The sequence below is a fragment of the Rhincodon typus genome, chromosome 4 (genome assembly GCF_021869965.1).
Source record: "Rhincodon typus isolate 14 chromosome 4, sRhiTyp1.1, whole genome shotgun sequence".
In the NCBI taxonomy this organism is placed as follows: Eukaryota; Metazoa; Chordata; class Chondrichthyes; order Orectolobiformes; family Rhincodontidae; genus Rhincodon; species Rhincodon typus.
In genome coordinates this window covers 26,977,671-26,998,187 of record NC_063335.1, presented here as the reverse complement: position 1 = coordinate 26,998,187, position 20,517 = coordinate 26,977,671, and the positions used below count along the sequence as shown (strand labels likewise).

The 20,517-nt window shown below is 44.4% G+C and overlaps 1 protein-coding gene across 1 annotated transcript in view; it reads right to left on the bottom strand.

Moving 5' to 3' along the window:
* Positions 1–20,517, bottom strand: part of ncoa2 (nuclear receptor coactivator 2) — a 243,177-nt gene that overhangs the window by 86,488 nt on the left and 136,172 nt on the right. The window lies entirely within an intron of this gene.

Below are 20,517 nucleotides of genomic sequence, written 5' to 3'. Positions count from 1 at the left end.
CACCATAACACTTAATTCCTTTACGGTTCAAAAATCTATCTATCTTTGCCTTAAAAGCATTCAACAAGGTAGTCTCAACTGCTTCACTGGGCAGGGAATTTCCACAGATTCACAACCCTTTGGGTGAAGAAGTTTCTCCTCAACTCAGTCCTAAATCTGCTCCTCCTTATTTTGAGGCTATGCCCTCTCATTCTAGTTTCACCCCCGTGAATAGGACAAGAGAGCAATAACCAACAGTATTTTATTTGCATCACCAGATCTGGTGGTGAAGGGCTAAACCAATTGTCTCCAATATCTGTTAAAGTCTGCATCCCTTGGATTTGTGAAGGTGAGGGCTACACCAAGGGAAATGGCAAGTGTGTAAGAGAGTATTTGTTTTGATTTTAAAACAAAGTGTCTCCCATTTGATGAGGATATGAGGAGGAATTTCTTCCCTTGGGATGATTTCTAATCACTACCTCAGAAATCATCATTGGCTGGTTCATTGAACATATTCTACACTGAGTTAGACATTTTTTAATGTACAAGGGAATTGAGAAGTATGGGGACAGGCAGGAAAGTTCATTTGTGGACTCGATCAGATCAGTCCTGATCTCATTGTATGGTAGAGCAGGCTCAAGGGTCCAAATAGACTATGTGTTCCTATTTCTTATGGTCTTATCAATGGGGACTAGGCCCTAAGAGGTTGATGTAAGGGTGTGGGATGTGGTTGAATAGATTGGGAGCTGCAGAAATGTTGCTGTGAATGGAATTCCAAAGCTAGACAGATGGGAATTTCGGAATGACGTAGATAGATTTTAGGGAAACATGTTCCAAGGCAGATACAGAATTAGGTTGGGCTTGGAGGGGGAGTACAATGTGGGAGGAGAATGATGCAATGAAGTGATCAAAAATGGTGTTTCTGTGATGGACTAGCAATGCCATGTGAGATAGTAAAGTCAGAGTGCTCACGAATAAGGCTTGAGGATTTACATGGAGAGAGAGATTTAGGGGCATAAGATGGCAGTGAACTCAGGAGAGATAATACAATGAAGCTTGATGAGGGAAACATACAACATTGGGAAAATTAGCCTAATCCTAGGGTGGACAGTACAAGAGCCATGATTGTGAGTAAAAGTCTCAATTTCTGCTGGATCTCACTGGATAGCTAACAGGGATCAATAGCTTCAGCTATTTGTTCTTTCTTTCTGTTTCTGAATGTGAGAGTATTCACTTGTGGACATCAGCGGCTGATATGCATTTATTTCCTGTCCCTAGTCGCTCTGGAGAAGATGGTAATGAGCTGCCTTCTTGAATCACTGCAGTCCATGTGCCATAGGTAGACCCACAATGCTGTTACAGAGGGAATTCCAGGATTTTGACCCAGTGACACTGAAGGAATGGTGATACATTTCCAATTCAGGATGATGAGTGGCTTGGAAGGGAACTTGCAGATGGTGGTGTTCCCATGTATCTGCTGCCCTTGTCCTCCTAGGTGCTAATAGGTTTGGAAAGTGCTAAGAAGCCTTGGTGAACTTCTGCAATGTATCTTGTAGATGATATATATTGCTGCTCTTGAGCATTGATGGTGAAGGGATTAAATATTTGTGGATGGATTCTTGTCACTCACTGACTTGTTCCAGAGAACCTACTTCTTCCTTGTGTTGGCTGTGCGGTGGAACAGCCAAATCAGGAAAAATTTGAACACCCAACCAACATTCAAAGGTGCCAAGCCTTCACTAAGTTAAACCTATTCCAGCTCTGATTGAAGCTATTAGCTTGGACACTGCCCAGCTCCAAAGCAGCAGAACACAATGAAGCAAACCTCCCAATATTAACAGGTATTGGACCAAGAACAGACATTGAACCATGTGAGCCTCAAACTTTTGTACTCGGTTGCCCTCAACTCTGACAATAGTGAAGACCTCAGCGAGCAGAAATTTAACTTGAGATATTTCAGAAATTTCACAACATGATTTTATGTTTGTCATTTAATTGCATTTTATTACAATGAAATTGAAAGCCTTTTAAAATATGGTAGTGTAATGCTATAAATCAAATATTTTCCATTTAGGGCATTTGTCTTCAGTCCAACTTGCCCAAACTGACCAGATAACCTAAATAAATCTAGTCCTGTTTGCCAGCATTTGGCCTATATCCCTCTAAACTCTTCCTATTTGTTTACCCATCCAATTACCTTTTAAATGTTGTAATTGTACCAGCCTCCACCACTTCCTCCAGCAGCTCATTCTATACACGCACCACACTCTGTGTGAAAAAGTTGCCCCTCAGGTCCCTTTTAAAACTTTCCCCTCTCAACTTAAAGCCCTCTAGTTTTGGACTTTCCTACTCTAGGGAAAATACCTTGCCTATTCACCCTATCCATGCCTCTCATGATTTTATAAACCTCTACAAGGTCAAACCTCAGCCTCTGAAGCTCCAGCGAAAAAATAGTCTGTCTATTCAGCCTCTCCCAAAAACTCAAACCCTCCAACCATTGTAAATCTTTTCTGAAGCCTTTCAAGTTTAACAACATCTTTCCCATATCAAGGAGATCAGAATTGCACACAGTATTTCAAAAGTGGTCTAACCAATGTTGTGTACAGCCACAGCATGACCTCCCAACTCCTATACTCAATGGACTGACTAGTAAAAGCATGCATACAAAACACCTTCTTCACTATCCTATCTACCTGCAACTCTATTTTAAAGGAACTATGAACCTGCACTCTTTGTTCGGCAACACTCCCCAGGATCTTACCATTAAGTGCCCTGATGCCTTACCAAAATGCAACACCTCACATTTATCTAGATTAAACTCCATCTGCCATTCCTCAGCCCATTGGCCAATCTGATCAAGGTTCTGTACTACTCTGAAGTAAAATTCTTCGCTGTCCACTACACCTATTTTGGTGTCATCTGCAAACTTACTAACCATTCCTCCGCTATTCACGTGCAAATCATTTATATAAGTGACAAAGGCAGTGGACCCAGCACCAATCCTTGTGGCCTGGTCACAGGCCTCTAGTCTGAAAAGCAACCCTCCACCACCACCCTCTGTCTCCTACCTTTGAACCAATTTTGTATCCAAATGGCTAGTTCTCCCTGTATTCCATGTGATCTAACCTCGTTAACCAGTCTACCATGTGGAACTTTGTCGAACACCTTACTGAAGCCCATATAAACAATGTCCACCATTCTGCCTTCACCAATCCTCTCTGTCACTTCAAAAAAACTCAGTCAAGTTAGTGAGACATGATTTCCCATGCACAAAGCCATGTTTACTATCCCTAACCTGTCCTTGCCCTTCCAAATATATTTAAATCCTCAGAATCCCATCCAAGAATTTGCCCACCACTGACGTCAGGCTCACCGGTCTATAGTTCCCTGGCTTTTCCTTACCACCTTTCTTAAATAGTGGCACCACGTTAGCCATTCCCATCAAGAGGCTTCCAATCTGTTTTTGTGTCATCTGCAACTTTGGCTATAGTATACTTACTTCTCTCAGCGAAGTTGTTAACAGGTATTGTAAATAATTGTCGCCCCAGCATGGATCAGTATACAAGGAGGAACAGGAGCAGCAATGGGTATGTAGAAGGTAATGGCCTTCATAGCGCACAGGCTGTAGGAGTGCAGCTACACTTTGGGGACTCAGCTGTCTCAATTGTGTGATTGACTGGCTGCCTCCATGGATAGGCTGGTGGATGACTTGGAGATCCAGAGTCTGCTGGAGAGGCACACACACACCAGCACCCCATTCCTGCATCCAATAGTCTCCAGGCATGATAAAAGCCTCTAAAGGGCTTCACATCAGTTGGTCTTGCAACTCTTTGTCTTCTTTCTCAGACCCCTTCCTGTAAACTCCCAAGGCCTTGCACCTCCCCAGGTCCCCAGCCAATCCATCTACATGATTTTGCACCTGCCAACCTTCATCCTCCCACCTCTGGCTCTGGCAATGAGGTGACCATGCCAAGTATGGTTATTCTCTGTCCACCCTTGAAGCCAGGGTACTCATGATCATCAATGACTTGCCATCACCCCTTCCCCAACTTCTGCATTACCCCATTCCAATCCATGCCCTCCCCTTACAAACACAGTTGCCCCCCGCACCCCATCTTTGCAGTTGTCATCTACCCTTTCTGAAGAACCCAGTCCCTCAGATAGGTTCCCGGGTCGTTCCCATGGCAGCAGCAGCAGCCCCCACACCAACCACCCCCCCCCCGCCCCCCGCTTCACACCTCCACCCCTTCATTCACTCTCCCAACATCCCTTTCCCATTATTTTCTTTGGTTGTATCAGAGGGGTTACCCTCTTGACAGTTCCAGACAAGAAGCGCGAAACCCCTGACTGATGTCTGAACATAGCCCTGGTCACAATGGCCCTACCCTCCAGATTGGCCACCATGGAGCCACCATACTGACCGTGACCCACTACACAGACTGCAAAGACACAGAAGGCCTGTCCAAGAACAACCCAACCTGATGCCTGACCATGACCAATCCCTGTGCTGCAGTGGGAGGATGCCCTTTACTAACTGCACCCATATTCCTGACTATTGGGTGTCTCTCTTGACATCGGTGAGGACTGCTCTCCTAACACTTTGAAACCTGTCTGTCTTCTTGCTGCCTATGCAACGTGTTTGCTGTGTAAGCTGCTGGCACATTGTGAAGGTGAACGATTGACATTGCACACTGCTGTCCAGCAATATGGTCACCCCATTGATTGAGGACTGCTGAGCAGCAAGGTGAGCTACCTGATTGTGCGACTGGACAAATTGGCCTTGCAAAGCAATGGATGTTGTGAGCATCCAGGTAGGTGTTAACTGTGAATACTAAATGTGCAAACGAGGAGCCCTGAGATACAGGCTGGTCCAATCAGTGAGCTGGGGGTCCCTTGTCCCTGCACAAAAAGTGTCCTTGCAGCAACATTTCAATGCTAGCTGCTAGTGCACCTTGCAGTGCAGGTCTGTGCTTCCTAAGTGTCTTGCAATTGGATCGGAGAGGTGCAGTGAAGATCCTGAGGGGTTGACACTTATTAGGTATCCATGTCCATGGGCGAGGGGTGCGTACAGCAGCTGCTTATGGATTGTGGTCAGAGATAGTGCTGCATAGTGAGGAACATCGAGGCTCTTCATGGCAAAATCACTGAGCTGAAATCACCAAGTACCCACGCTGACTTGCATAATGAGAATTCTAGGTGAATAGTGATGGGAAGCTGAATATTAATGAGGCTAGATGTGTAGTTATTGAGGGTGTTAACAAATAATAATCCCCCTTTATAGGCAACTTGCTGCTCCTTAGTGAGAATCTCAACTCAACACCTAGAACTTGCCCAAAAGATGCCGTCGCATTGCTCCCAACATTAAAATCGGCCACACCGGCCTTTGAGAGATTCTGCCACATCTCTCACGATAGCCTATGTTGTTCAGGCCCCTGTAGGATTCCACCCATAGTGTCTCTGTAAGTCTTCATCATCACAAATAATAGAAAGTGGTTCGATCTGATATGGGCAAATGCCACTCCTTGCTTTGAAAGAGACCAATGGGCTATAGTTAACCGTACAAACAGAGGAGGCTTTAACTATTTTATCTCCTTTCTTGCCTCTTTCATTCATGTGTTCATTATCACCTTGATACCAGGACCTGTTCACTATCCTCAGATTTTTCTATCGCTGGCTCCAGAGGTGCTCTTCATCTGACTGTGGCTTGATGGGTTTTTGCATCATGTCCAAGTCAGATGAGAGACCATACTTGTATTAAAAATGAAAGCTTTCTAAGAAAGAGATAGTGAAAGGTTGATACTCAGGATTACACCTTGAAATCAGGTTACCCTTGCCAACAAAAATTGAAAAGAATTAATGTTAAATCCATTTTTTAAATAATAGATAAATTAAAGAATACCCCAATCATAATTCTGGTGCACTGTTCACTGTGGATGTACCTCCTCAACACGCCTCTCCTGCCCACTCCTTATTACAGTGGCTTCTGATAGTCTTCTCCCTGCCATGTGATGTGATCTGTTGTTCAGCTCCATTCCCTTTTCTATCCAGGCCTTTTGTTCTTGTTTTAGGTCTGATTCTGCCTTACGGGACCAGCTCATGCCATGCTGCCACCAGAATCCCACTGTTTCCTCTCAAACCTTGCCAAGCCTACAGTGACTCAGCTCATGCCCCAAGTGCTTATGGGAACATAGGGACAGGAGTAGACCATTCAGCCCCTTGAGCCTGTTCCACCATTCAGTGAGATCATGGCTGATCTGTGGTCTAACTCCATATACCTACCTATGGCCCACATCTCTTAATACCTTTGCTTAATTAACAATTGATCCTGTATCCACTTCTGTTTGTGGAAGAGAGTTCCAAACATCTCCCACCCTTCGTGCGTCAAAGTACTTCCTAACATCTCTCCTGAAGGGCCTGGCCCTAATTCTCAGACTATGCCCCCTTGTTCTAGAATCTCCAACTAGTGGAAATAGTTTATCTACCCCGTCTTTTCCTGTTAATATCATTAAGACATCATTCAGATTGCCCCTTAACCTTCTAAATTCTAGAGAAAATGGGTTCAATTTGTGTAATCAATCTTCATTACTTGATCCCTGAAGTTCAGGTATAAGCACCAGCCTACATTCTCCAGCACCCACAGAAACCAACCACTTTTGCACTCCTCCAAATGTGCTATTATTTCAAATACATTTCTCCAATATGCTCTTTTAAGTTCCCAACTCCAAATTCTCCCAAAGTTTATCAAGCTATGTGCTCCCATGCCTTAACACTCCTTCATCCAGCTTCAAGTAGTCTAGAGAAAAGCCCTATTGATTTCTCAGCTCCATTTCCTCTCTTCCAAATGTCAAAGCAAGGTCTTCCAATATCCCTCACCTTAAACCCCTAACCCTAACTCCCCAGATTTTCTTTCAGACATGTTACATTAGCGCTCAAGTAGTCTGCCTGCAACCAATCCTGAGACCTAACCTGCAAATTGCTGCTATTTAAGTGCTATCTTTCTCCACACCCTGGATTTGGACCATTTTAAGTCTTGTGTTCGTGTGAGAGATACAGGATAAAAAGCAGAGGAGAGACTTACAAAATGCTTAAAAAGAAAGGTGCCAGATAACTATTCAGGTAGAGGTTGATGAGAAAGCGTGTAACAAATGTATGAGGACAAAGAATGAAACGGGACACAAGAAATTGAAGTCGAACAGAAATATAAATGTTTCTTTCTATGGTTGGTTTGCTCGCTGAGCTGGTTCGTTAGGTTGCAGACATTTCATTACCCTGCTGGATAACATCATCAGTACAGCCTCCAATGAAGCGCTGTTGTGTTTTCCCACCTAGTATATACTCCAACGGACCCCAGTGTTTAAATACCAGGCGGGAAAACACAGCGGCGCCTCATTGGAGGCTGTACTGATGATGTTATCCAGCAGGGTAATGAAACGTCTGCGACCTAACGAACCAGCTCAGCGAGCAAACCAACCACAGCATCCACAACCCGAGCTACAAATCTACTCAAGAGCCTTAATTTTTTCAGAGATAGTAGGAACTGCAGATGCTGGAGAATCCGAGACAACAAGGTGCAGAGCTGGATGAACACAGCAGGCCAAGCAGCATCAGAGGAGCAGAGAGGCTGACGTTTCGGGCCTAGACCCTTCATCAGAAAAGGGGGAGGGGAAGGGGTTTCTGAAATAAATAGGGAGAGAGTGGGAGGCGGATAGAAGATGGATAGAGGAGAGGATAGGTGGAGAGGAAACAAACAGGTCGAAGAGGCGTGGATGGGGCCAGTAAAGGTGAGTGTAGGTGGGGAGTTAGTGAGGGGATAGGTCAGTCCAGGGAGGACGGACAGGTCAAGGGGGCGGGATGAGGTTGGTCGGTAGGAGATGGAGGTGCGGCTTGAGGTGGGAGGAGGGGATAGGTGGGAGGAAGAACAGGTTAGGGAGGCAGGGACGAGCTGGACTGGTTTTGGGATGCGGTAGGGGGAGGGGAGATTTTAAAACTTGTGAAATCCACATTGATACCATTGGGCTGCAGGGTTCCCAAGCGGAATATGAGTTGCTGTTCCTGCAACCTTCGGGTGGCATCGTTGTGGCACTGCAGGAGGCCCAGCAGCACCCAGCCCTGCCGAGTCTTCACCATCCCTCCAGACCTACCCCTTACTGAGGACGAACGGTCAGTCCTCAGTAAAGGGCTCACCTTTGTCCCCCTCCACCCACAGATCAACGAATACCGCTCACGCTTGGACATAGAGCAGTTTTTCCGCCGCCTCCGCCTCCATGCTTACTTCTTCAACCGTGAACCTAACCCTCCCTCTACTGACCCCTTCTCCCGCTTCCAACACACCCCCTCCTCCTGGACACCACCCCAAGGCCTCCTACCCTCCCTCGACCTCTTCATCTCCAACTGCCGTCGAGACATCAATCGCCTCAACCTCTCCACCCCTCTCACCCACTCCAACCTCTCCCTCCGCAGAACGTGCAGCTCTCCGCTCCAATCCCAACCTTACCATAAAACCTGCGAACAAGGGAGGCGCAGTTGTAGTATGGCACACTGACCTCTACATCGCCGAGACCAGACGCCAACTCTCCGACACCTCCTCCTACCGCCCCCTTGATCATGACCCCACCCCGAGCACCAAACCATCATCTCCCAAACCATCCACAACCTCATCACCTCAGGTGACCTCCCACCCACGGCCTCCAACCTCATCGTTCCCCAACCTCGCACTGCCCGCTTCTATCTCCTTCCCAAAATCCACAAACCTGAATGCCCTGGTCGACCCATTGTCTCCGCCTGCTCCTGCCCCACCGAACTGATCTCCAACTATCTCGACTCCATTTTCTCCCCCTTGGTCCAGGAACTCCCTACCTATGTCCGTGACACCACCCACGCCCTCCACCTCCTCCAGAACTTCCAATTCCCCGGTCCCCAACACCTCATCTTTACCATGGACGTCCAGTCCCTCTACACCTGCATTCCCCATGCAGATGGCCTTCAGGCCCTCCGCTTCTTCCTGTCCCGCAGGCCCGACCAGTCCCCCTCCACTGACACCCTCATCCGCTTAGCCAAACTCGTCCTCACCCTCAACAACTTCTCTTTCAATTCCTCCCACTTCCTACAGACAAAGGGGGTAGCCATGGGTACCCGCATGGGCCCAAGCTACGCCTGCCTCTTTGTAGGTTACGTGGAACAATCCCTCTTCCGTACCTACACCGGCCCTAAACCCCACCTCTTCCTCCGTTACATTGATGACTGTATCGGCGCCGCCTCGTGCTCCCACGAGGAGCTCGAACAGTTCATACACCACTAACACCTTCCACCCCAACCTTAAGTTTACCTGGACCATCTCTAACACCTCTCTCCCCTTCCTGGACCTCTCTGTCTCCATATTGGGCAACCACCTAGAAACCGATATTCATTTCAAGCCCACCGACTCCCACAGCTACCTCGAATACTCCTCCTCCCACCCACCTTCCTACAAAAATGCTATCCCCTATTCCCAATTCCTTCGCCTCCGCTGCATCTGCTCCCAGGATGAGGCATTCCACTCCCATACATCTCAGTTGTCCTCGTTTTTCAAGGACCGTAACTTCCCCCCCTCGGTGGTCGAGAACGCCCTCAACCGTGTCTCCCACATCTCCCGCACCTCATCCCTCACACCCCGTCCACGCAATAAGAACCAAAAAAGAATCCCCCTCGTCCTCACGTACCACCCCACCAACCTCCGGATCCAACGCATCATCCTCCGACACTTCCGCCATCTGCAATCCAACCCCACCACCAAAGACATCTTTCCCTCCCCACCCTTATCTGCTTTCCGGAGGGACCACTCTCTCCGTGACTCCCTTGTCCGCTCCACACTCCCCTCCAGCCCCACCACACTCGGCACTTTTCCCTGCAACCGCAGGAAGTGCTACACCTGCCCCCATACCTCCTCCCTCACCCCCATCCCAGGCCCCAAGAAGACTTTCCACATCAAGCAGATGTTCACCTGCACATCTGCCAATGTGGTATACTGCATCCGCTGTAGCCGGTGTGGCTTCCTCTACATTGGGGAAACCAAGCGGAGGCTCGGGGACCGCTTTGCAGAACACCTACGCTCGGTTCGCAATAAACAACTGCACCTCCCAGTCGCGAACCATTTCAACTCCCCCTCCCATTCCTCAGACGACATGTCCATCCTGGGCCTCCTGCAGTGCCACAACGATGCTACCCGAAGGTTGCAGGAACAGCAACTCATATTCCGCTTGGGAACCCTGCAGCCCAATGGTATCAATGTGGATTTCACAAGTTTCAAAATCTCCCCTCCCCCTACCGTATCCCAAAACCAGTCCAGCTCGTCCCTGCCTCCCTAACCTGTTCTTCCTCCCACCTATCCCCTCTTCCCACCTCAAGCCGCACCTCCATCTCCTACCGACCAACCTCATCCCGCCCCCTTGACCTGTCCATCCTCCCTGGACTGACCTATCCCCTTCCTAACTCCCCACCTACACTCACCTTTACTGGCCCCATCCACGCCTCTTCGACCTGTTTGTTTCCTCTCCACCTATCCTCTCCTCTATCCATCTTCTATCCGCCTCCCACTCTCTCCCTATTTATTTCAGAAACCCCTTCCCCTCCCCCTTTTCTGATGAAGGGTCTAGGCCCGAAACGTCAGCCTCTCTGCTCCTATGATGCTGCTTGGCCTGCTGTGTTCATCCAGCCTAGCCTTAATTTTTTTTCTACTTGAGCAGTACTATGGAATGCCTGTCAGTTCACTGGTAGATTATAAATAGGAAAGTTAAATTATTTTATTTGTAATTCATTAATTGACATTTTAGTAATGTAAACTTTTAACTGTTGTTTCAACAAGGTGTTATTAGACAAAGTGACTGGTCACCTCTTTCCTTCAACCCATAGGGAATCCATTGGGATTGTACTCGGTTCCATGTCTAGGGCCATAAAATTACATTCCATCATTCACAGACAATACTAAAGCATCAACGTATTTAGGTGACAGAAGTATATATGGTAAGCTGCTAACTAAAACAGCAGCAATAGAAATTAATACAAGTTCTATTTGACCAAAATTCCTTTCAATATGCTTTTCTCATTCAATTTTCTGCTTACTGTTAATTTTTTTTATAGTTAATTCACTGAATATTTTGAACTTTCACTTATTTCTACTCAAATTCATGTTTCTAATATATCTCTAATGTAAACAACCTGCAATTTGTTGTAGCTTTCTTGATTGCAAATTTACAAATATTCCATTTATCAACATGATTCAATATCTCGGCAATATCTTCAATATCTGAGAAATACTCTGGTTGGCGTTCTGCTCTTGTCATTCTTAGGTTGCAAGTGTTGAGTCTGTTAATAATTAACGTTTTCCAATTGTTTTCTCTCTCATGCCATGCCAGAGTGATTACCATAAAGTATTGCAGGGAGGAATGTATTTTAACATATGGGCAGCTATTACTAAAACCTAAATGAAAATAACAGTTACGGTGAGAGGTTTTGCAAAGTACTGAATTTCATCCTGTTATGAAAGAGGGAAGGGTGCAATCACCTGATGTGTCTGGTGCTGAACATTTGTTTATATTTATTTAGTTTTAAAAAGGTGAAAAAGTACAAAACTATATTGTGTAAGATTGTACTTTCAGCCATCACACAGCCTGGTCACAATTTTATATATTTCAAAGATGGGCCCTAACCATGAACTGAATTTTCACTGTTAGAAGTTTACAGAAATATGCTCGGTTTGTGTTTGATTTAAAAACAATTCAGTATAAATTTAGCCCTAATGAACTGTTTACTTTATCTCTACATTAAATTTAAAACAAAAGCTGAATAGGTAAAAAGAAATCAGAATTTAGGAAGGGTTTTTTCTTTATATACAAAACAAAATTTTAGAATAACTCTATAAAACATTGAACTGAAGATGGTGGAAATCTGAAACAAAAACAGAAATTTCTGGAGAAATTCGACAGGCCCGAAGTACCTTTGGACAGAAATCAGAGTTAACATTTTGAGTCCAGTGACCCTTCTTCAGAACTGAAAGCCTCTAGGAAAAAGTGTAAAGCTGTTGATGACTAAGGTTGGGGGTGTTGGTGGGGAAGGAGTGAGTAGATAGGTAGAGACAGAGCTCACAGAGAGAGAAAGAAAGGTTGCAGACAAAGGGATGATTAATAGTAAACTAAGGAAAGAGGAAAGCCAGATAGGTGATAATTGCTGACTATGAGTGGATGAAATTGGGTCGGCTATGCTGAAAACAATCCATGTCATGCCAGGGCGCGAGGCATAGAAATGGGCAAAAGACTTAGAAGGATGTTTTTGGACTCTACAATTACTGAACTCAATATCAAGTCCCGAAGGTTGCAAGGTCCCCAAGTGGAAACTAAAATAATTTTAAAATAATTCAGTGTGCCAATGTGATTAATTAGGGAGGAAAGTACTCATAGAATTCATGGCAGTCTGAGGTAAACGTAGTACACTAGCTGTATCCCATTCAGTTTGTAGTATGAGCCAAGCATGATGTACATTGAGTATTTTCAAAGCAACTTAGAAGGAATGGAAGTAGTTTTCAACTGTACCAACTGGGCAATAATCTGCAAGAATGGATAACCTGTCTTTTGCAACCCATCATCTTTTTCTTTATTTGCAAAAGTTTTAGCTCTGTTTCTTGCATTCATGTATCCAATTGCACATATAGATGCTTGCTCCATTTCTTTTTTATTTATTCATTTGTGGGATTTAGGCATCGCCATTGGCTGGGCCAGCAATTATTGCCCATCCCTAGTTGCTCTTGAGAAGGTGGAGGTGAGCTGCTTTCTTAAAGCGCTGCAGTCCACCTGCTGTTAGTTGACCCACAATGCCATTAGGGAAGAAATTCCAGGATTTTGACCCAGTGACAGTGAAGGAACAGCGATATATTTGAAAGTCAGGATGGTGAGTAGCTTAGAGAGGAACTTGCAGGTGGTGGTGTTCCCATGTATCTGCTGTCCTTGTCCTTCTACATGGAAGTGGTCGTGGGTTTGGAAGCTGCTGTCAGAGGATCTTTGGTGAATTTCTACAGTGCATCTTGCAGATTGTACACACTGCTGCTACTGACCATCGGTAGTGGAGGGAGTGGATGTTTGTGGATGTAGTGCCAATCAAGCGGGCTGCTTTATCCTGGACAGTGTCAAGCTTCTTGAGTGTTGTTGGGGCTGCACTCATCCAGGCAAGTGGGGAGTATTCCATCACACTCCTGACTTGTGCCTTGTAGATGGTGGACAGGCTTTCTGGAGTCAGGAGGTGAGTTACTCGCTGCAGTATTCCTAGCCTCTGACCTGCTCTTGTAGCCACTGTGTTTATGTGGTGAGTTCAGTTGAGCTTCTTGTCAATGATAACCCCCAGGATGTTGATAGTGGGAGGATTCAGTGATGGAACACCATGGAATGTCAAGGGGCGGTGGTTAGATTGTCTCTTATTGGTGATGGTCATAGCCTGGTATTTGTGTTTCCTTCTCTTGTTACTTAAATGTTCAATGCCATTCTTAATTAAATTTATTTGCTGTACTATGCTCTGCATATGGCTTCTGTTCTGAGCGTAAAGTAAGTTTACTATGTTTTAACCAATGTCTGATGAGCTTCTGGTGACCCTCAGCAGCCTGCAGTGAACCAGATTGGTCTCCTGCCTTTGTGATAATTGGAAATGAAGCATACAAAACTATATTTTGAAGACACAGATTTTACTTCTGCTGACGAGGGCTATAGCATTCTGAGATCCTAGCTTGGATCACTAGATATATCCATCATCTAAGGACTTTTTTGACCCATTCTTGGAAATGAGAGTGTCACTAGCAGGGAAACAATTGGGGTGGGGGGGCGTTACCCTGGGAGACATTATTGTTGCTCGCCCTTGACAACAGTTATTGGCATGGCACAAAGAGGATAAGAGTAAAATTTGTATCAACTAACCACCAACTTTATGACTTCAGTTGAAACAGACATATAATTCACACCGTTTGGTACTTTAACAGTGATTCATGCAAGGCTAAAATCCAAGCGCACACCCATTAGTTTTCTCATGACATTCCCTGAACGGTCAACAAAAATAGAGGCTAGTCCCCAAGAATAGAAGCTCACGTTGGCCAGGCGATTTCTCCCAGGTCTTGGGGTCCTATCCACTTTTCCAAGTGTGGAGTCCACAACTTTGTGAAGGTTGATCTACAGAGTTTTCACTGATGACACACTGAAATCCTTCATTTTTATCCTTTCTCCCATTCTTCCCGAACTGTGGTGTTTTGTCCTTGTTGGTTCTTATCTCATCTGATAAGCCAGTGTCTTTTCACTATAAGCTCACCCAAAGACACCTTTAGGATTACCTTGTTACTCTTCCACCTTGGAGCTGAACCAGCTCAAAGCTGCTGGAGGCAGCAGCTACGGCCCAGGTAACTCCAGTTCACGGCAACCGTCTTTACGTGTGAGCAACCCCTGGCCAATACCATGACATCTCAGGCTTCAGGTTAAACATCATTCTGCTGATGACCATGTACAATGCTCCCTCAGCTGATGAATCAGTACTCTTCCATGTTGAACAACACTTGGAGGAAGCACTGAGGGTGGCAAGAGGGCAAATGGTTTCTGGGTGGAGCATTCAAGGTCCACTGCCAAGGGTGGCTTGGAAGCAGCACTACTGATCAATCTGGTCTGGCCCTGAAGGACATAGTTGCTAGACTGTGTCTGCAGCAGGTCGTGATGGAACCAACAAGAGGAAAAACACACTTGACCTCATCCTTAACAATCCGCCTACTGCAGATGCATAACAGGGTTGGTAAGAGTGACTATCACATAGTCCTTGTGGAGATGAAGTCCCGCCTTCACAATGAGAATAGCTTCCATTGTGTTGTGTGGCACTATCTCCGTGCTAAATGGGACAGACTTCAAAAAGATCTAGCAACACAAGACTGGGCAGCCATGAGGCAATGTGGGCCATCAACAGCAGAATTGTACTCCAGCACAATCTGTAACCTCATGGTCCGGCATACCCCAACTCAACCAATACCATCATTGTGAAGTTGGATAGACTTATGGATTGGGAGGCAGGAAGTTAGAATTTTTGGTGTTTGTAAAATGCTAGGAGGAAAGCATTGTGTGGTCTCTTTAAAAGATAATGTGTTTTTTCTGTGCTCAGAGATTTAAAATGGATGTCTGTGAACAGCAACTTGAAAGTCTGCAAGTACACAGAGAGCACCCGAATTGAAACATTTGTATTGAAAGACCATTCAATTAGCAGGCCAAGGAGCAGTTTTTACCAAGACAAAAGGCTTTTGATTTTAGCCAATCAATTTGAACCAGGTACTTAGAAACCAAAAACCTATTAAATTTAAGTCTGATGTTTTTGACAACATAGGACCAATCCTATTGTAAGAAATGTTGATATGTCATCAAGGGTATAAAAAGAAGGGGGCAGTTGGACAAAGACCCTAGAGTTAACTGCCATCTGCCAGAGCTAATGGCCCTCAGCTCTCAAGACAGAATTGCTGGCTCTCACAGTCTCCTCCACGTCTTAAAGAAAGCACCATCTAAATAACAGTGGTACCAACGGCACAACCAGTTAATATTCCTGACAGAAGAATTGACAGAGAAGGTATTCCTGACAGAGGAATCAACAGAGGAGGCACAGAACATTCTGGAAGACATATAACCTGACTGTAATTTCGAGAGACTACTTTTTACATACAAATGGGACTTTTATTTATTGAAACAGCATACCATTAGAATCTTATTTTATTCGGGAATAGTTAGTAGTTAGAAGGGATTTATTCAGTTTGTTAATAGTTTAGTTAATTTGTTCACTGCTAAGGTTAGATAAGTAAAGTGTTACTTGTTGGTTTTAAAGTGAGTGCCAGTGGTTTATTTTATTTAACTACTAGAAGTTGCCGAAAAGCAGGTTACACCCCTTTTCACACTCTTACTACAGATTATGAGGCAAGGTGTTCCTCTTTGGGTGTTTCACTTTTATTTCTCAGAGCGGGGGCAACCTCCACTTTATAGTAGATTGGGGGCTCATCTGGGATCTGGACAGATTTGAACAGGTTCAGGGTAAAGACGATCCCAGTAGATTTAAACCGATTTGGGAACTAGATCTTTAAATAAAACTTAAGTGAGAAATGGAAAATCTGTTAATTTCGGTTGCTTGTTGTTGATTAAATCAAAAGTGTGGAAATGGCTCTTAACGTTGCTAAAGAAGGTCTGGGGGTCAAAGACACTTCCCAAATTTGCCAAGAAAGTTTAGAAAGACAGAAAAAGGTGATACTTTTAGAATTAGCAAACAGGCTAAAATTGGGTTTAACTAGGGTTAATAAGAAAGCCAACCATTTAGGTATATCAGAGAAACGGTCAAGTGCAGTGGAGTTAGAAAGAATTAAATTGCAAATGAGACAATTGGAGTTAGAGAGTGAACTTAAAAGGCTGGAGTCAGAAGTATTGTTTGAGTTGGAAAAGATGAAGTTGGAACCTGAAGCAAAAAGACTTCAAATGACAGAAGTGAAAGCACAAGATAGAAATGATGATTAGCAAACTCATCGTAGCCAGCAGCCTGGTAGGGATATATACTAATTTGTGAAAACATTACCAAAATTAGGTGAAAAAGATGTAGAAGCCTTTTTCATTTCCTTTGAGAAATTGGCTAAACAGATGAACTGGCCAGAGACTGTGTGGGTAATGTTAATTCAGACCAAGTTAGTAGGCAGAGCTAGTGAGGTGTTTGCAATGCTGAAGGTGGTGGGAGGAGGAGCTGGCAGGAGAATATGAAGAAGTAAAACAGGTTATTTTGAGTGCCTATGAATTGGTACCAGAAGCATATAGAAAATGGTTCAGAAATGTTAAGAAAGGAACCAGGTCAGACTTTATGTCAAGTTTGGAAGAATTAAACAGAACAACTTCGATAGATGGATAAGGGCATTAAAGATAGAAAAGACATATGAGGCTGTTAGAGATATTCTGCTGGAGGAGTTTAAAAACTCACTTTCAGAAATGATAAGAACTCATGTTGAGGAACAGAAAGTTAAAACAGCGAGAAGATCTGTAGAGATGGCAGATGAATATGCATTAGTGTATAAACCGAAACCTAGTTTCCCACAGCAATTTCATTCCATGAGGGATAGAAATTGGGAAAAAGGGAGATATTTCAATGGAAAACAAAAAGTAGATCACACACGGAACAGTGTACCACATGTGAAAAAAGAAGCCCAAAAGGTTGGAAAAGAGGTGAAAAACCTCAAGTGTTTTCACAGCAGTAAGATGGGATGCACAAAGTCACAGTGCTGGTGGTTTAATAAAGGCACTAGGAAAAACGTTGTGTCAAAAGAGGCTAAACCAGTGGTACTATTTAAGATGTGGAGGTGCCAGTGTTGGACTGGGGTGGACAAGGTCAGAAATCACACAGCACCAGGTTATAGTCCAACAGGTTTATTTGAAAACACAAGCTTTCGGAGTCTCACTCCTTCTTCAGGTGTTAGTGAGAGAGGCAGTATCAGACACAGAATTGATAAGTAAAATATCAAAGGATCACACCACTTATGAGAATGTACTAAACAAACCTAAGATGCTGTTAAATCTTTAATAAGTTAGAAGGTTTGAATTGATTAATATGTATATGTAAATAAATTCCCAAATTCCTTTGAAGTCACTGTCCTGAGAGAACTAAAGGTTTTATCAGTGTAAAGAAGAGGTGACATTTTAGGTCAGACAATGCATGTTAGGTTTGAGGCCTTGTTTAGAATCTGCTTATGTTTTGGTTTGGAGTCAGACTGGTTTTATTTCTCAAGTAGGAATATATAAAACATTATGACTGACTATCTACAAACTGTGTTATTTTTGAACAAAATAGAATGTATCCGCAAATACAAATTCACCCATAGATTCATGTGTGTGTGTGTGTGCATGTGCGCGAGAGAGAGAGAGAGAGAGGGTCTGTGTGTTGGGGCGGGGAGAGAGACAGAGACAGAAAGTGGCTGTGTGAGAGAGAGAGTGCATGTGTGTGTGGGAGAGAGAGAGGATGTGTGTGTTGTGGGGTTGGGGAAGAGAGAAAGAAGGAGAGAGAGAGAGTGTGTGTGTGTGTGTGTGTGTGTGTATGAGAGAGGATCTGTGTGTATGAGAGAGAGAGTGTATAGTGTGGTGGGTTACCTGTAATGCGACACGAACCCAAGATCACAGTTGAGGCCATCCTCATGGGTACTGAACTTGGCTACCAGCCTCTGCTTGGTGACTCTGCATTGTTGTGTATCCCAAAGTCTGTCTTGGAGGACATTTACCCGAAGATCCAAGGCCAAATGTCCTTGACCGCTGAAGTGTTTCTCCACTGGGAGGGAACATCCATTCCTCACAGTATCCATTCATCAGTTGTCGTAGTGTCTGCATGGTTTCGCCAATATACCATGCCTGAGGCATCCTTGCAGTGTATGAGATAGACAATGTTGGCCAGTCACATGAGTATCTGCTGTGCACGTGATGGGTAGTGTTTCCAAGTGTACTGATACTATCCATGTCGAAGACGTGGCATGTCTCGCAGATTAGTTGAGGTAGTGAAGAAAATCCCAAGAGAAGTCGAGGAGCTGCAGGAGAGTGCACAGCCTAGCCACGGGCTGGCTAGTAAGACAGTGCTTGATCTTTTCAAAGACTTCACCTGTGTGGGTAAGATTTACTCAGGTAGAACAGGGAGAGTAGGTAAAGAAGTTAAAGTATTGAGAGATACGGGAGCTAATCTGTCTCTAATAGTAAAAGATGAAAATATTTGCATTCCTTCTGAAATATTGCCCAAGAGAGTTGTAATCTGTGGAATAAATAGAGGAGTAGTGTTCCCCTGTGTAAGATAAGGCTAGAAAGTCCAATCAAGACAGGGGAAGTGATAGTGGGAGTGATAGAAAAATTGGCTATTCCAGGAATACAGTTTATTCTTGGAAACGATATAGTGGATCACAGGTGGGAGTGATGCTTATTGTAGTGGAAAAGCCAAAAGAAAACCAGGGAACTGAGGAGTTAATAGAAAAATACCCTGGAGTTTTTCCAGACTGTGTGGTGATAAGATGCTACAGCCATAAGTTAAAACAAGAAGGGAAAACAAAAGAGAAAGATGAAGGAGTTGAGGTCCAGTTAGCTGACACCCTGTTTGATGAAATGGTAAAGGAAAAGCCTAAGCAGGTAGAGGATCAGGCAGAGGTGTTTAGTTCTGAAAGATTAATGGAGTTACAACAAAAAGGTGAGACACTAAAGGATTTATATCATAAAGCCTACTCAGAAAAGGAATCAGAGTGTACTCCAGAATGCTTTTATCTTAAGGATAAAATCTTAAGGTGGAAATGGAGACCAAGGCAGGTTAGTTCAGATAAGAAATGGGCAGAAGTTCACCAGACTGTGTTGCCGGTAGAATACAGTCAAGAAGTATTGTGGGTAGCACAGAAATTACCTGTAGGAGGTCATCTAGGAGTGAGGAAGACTCAGGCTAAGATACAGAAGCATTTTTATTGGCCTGGATTACATAAAGATGTAGTTGAATTTTGCTGTACCTGTCATACATGTCAGATGGTAGGAAAGCCACAGGCTGTAATAAAACCAGCGCCATTGATGCCAATTCCCGCAATCAAAGAAACTTTTAGACAGGTTATAATTGATTGTGTAGGTCCCCTCCCTAAAACCAAAAGTGTGAACCAGTATTTGCTAACTGTAACGGATGTGTCTACCAGGTTTCCAGAGGCAATTTCATTACAGAATTTCAGGGCAAAAAAAGGTTGTGGAGGGTTTGCTTGCTTTCTTTACCTGTTATGGACTACGGAGGGAGATTCAGTCAGACCAAGGGTCTAATTTTACTGCCAAATTATTTAAGGAGGTCATGAATAGCTTAGGCATGAAACACATTAAATCAAGTGGGTACCATCCTGAATCCCAGGGAGCATTGGAAAGGTAGCATCAGACCCTAAAGACTCTAGTGATTGTGGAACACAGAAATCAATGATAAGGATTTCAGTAACAGCAAGGCTGGAAAAAGGACAGGGGTTGTTAATTTTAATGAACTAGATAGGGAAAGAAGATGCAATGGATAGAATATTGAATTGGAAGTTCAGTTCAGAGCCTTGCAACCCCATACTTTTCAGCTAACAACCCTACTAGGAATAACATTTCTGAAGAAGGGTCTAGGCCCGAAACGTCAGCCTTCCTGCTCCTCTGATGCTGCTTGGCCTGCTGTGTTCATCCAGCTCTACACCTTGTTATCCAAGAATAACAACCTACTGTTTGGGAAGCTCTTCAATAAGAGCAAGACATTAGAGGCAGGATAAGAGATCATTAACTGGAGGTGACCTGTCTTCCACTGAAAAGCCAAGAGTAGAACCGAGATAACAAGGTGTAGAGCTGGATGAACACAGCAGGCCAGGCAGCATCAGAAGAGCTGGAAAGCTGACCCTTCTTCATTTTTTTCTTCAGAAGGGTTCAGACCCGAAACGTCAGCCTTCCTGCTCCTCTGATGCTGCTTGACCTGCTGTGTTCATCCAGCTCTACACCTTGTTATCTCAGGATAATACCTGCC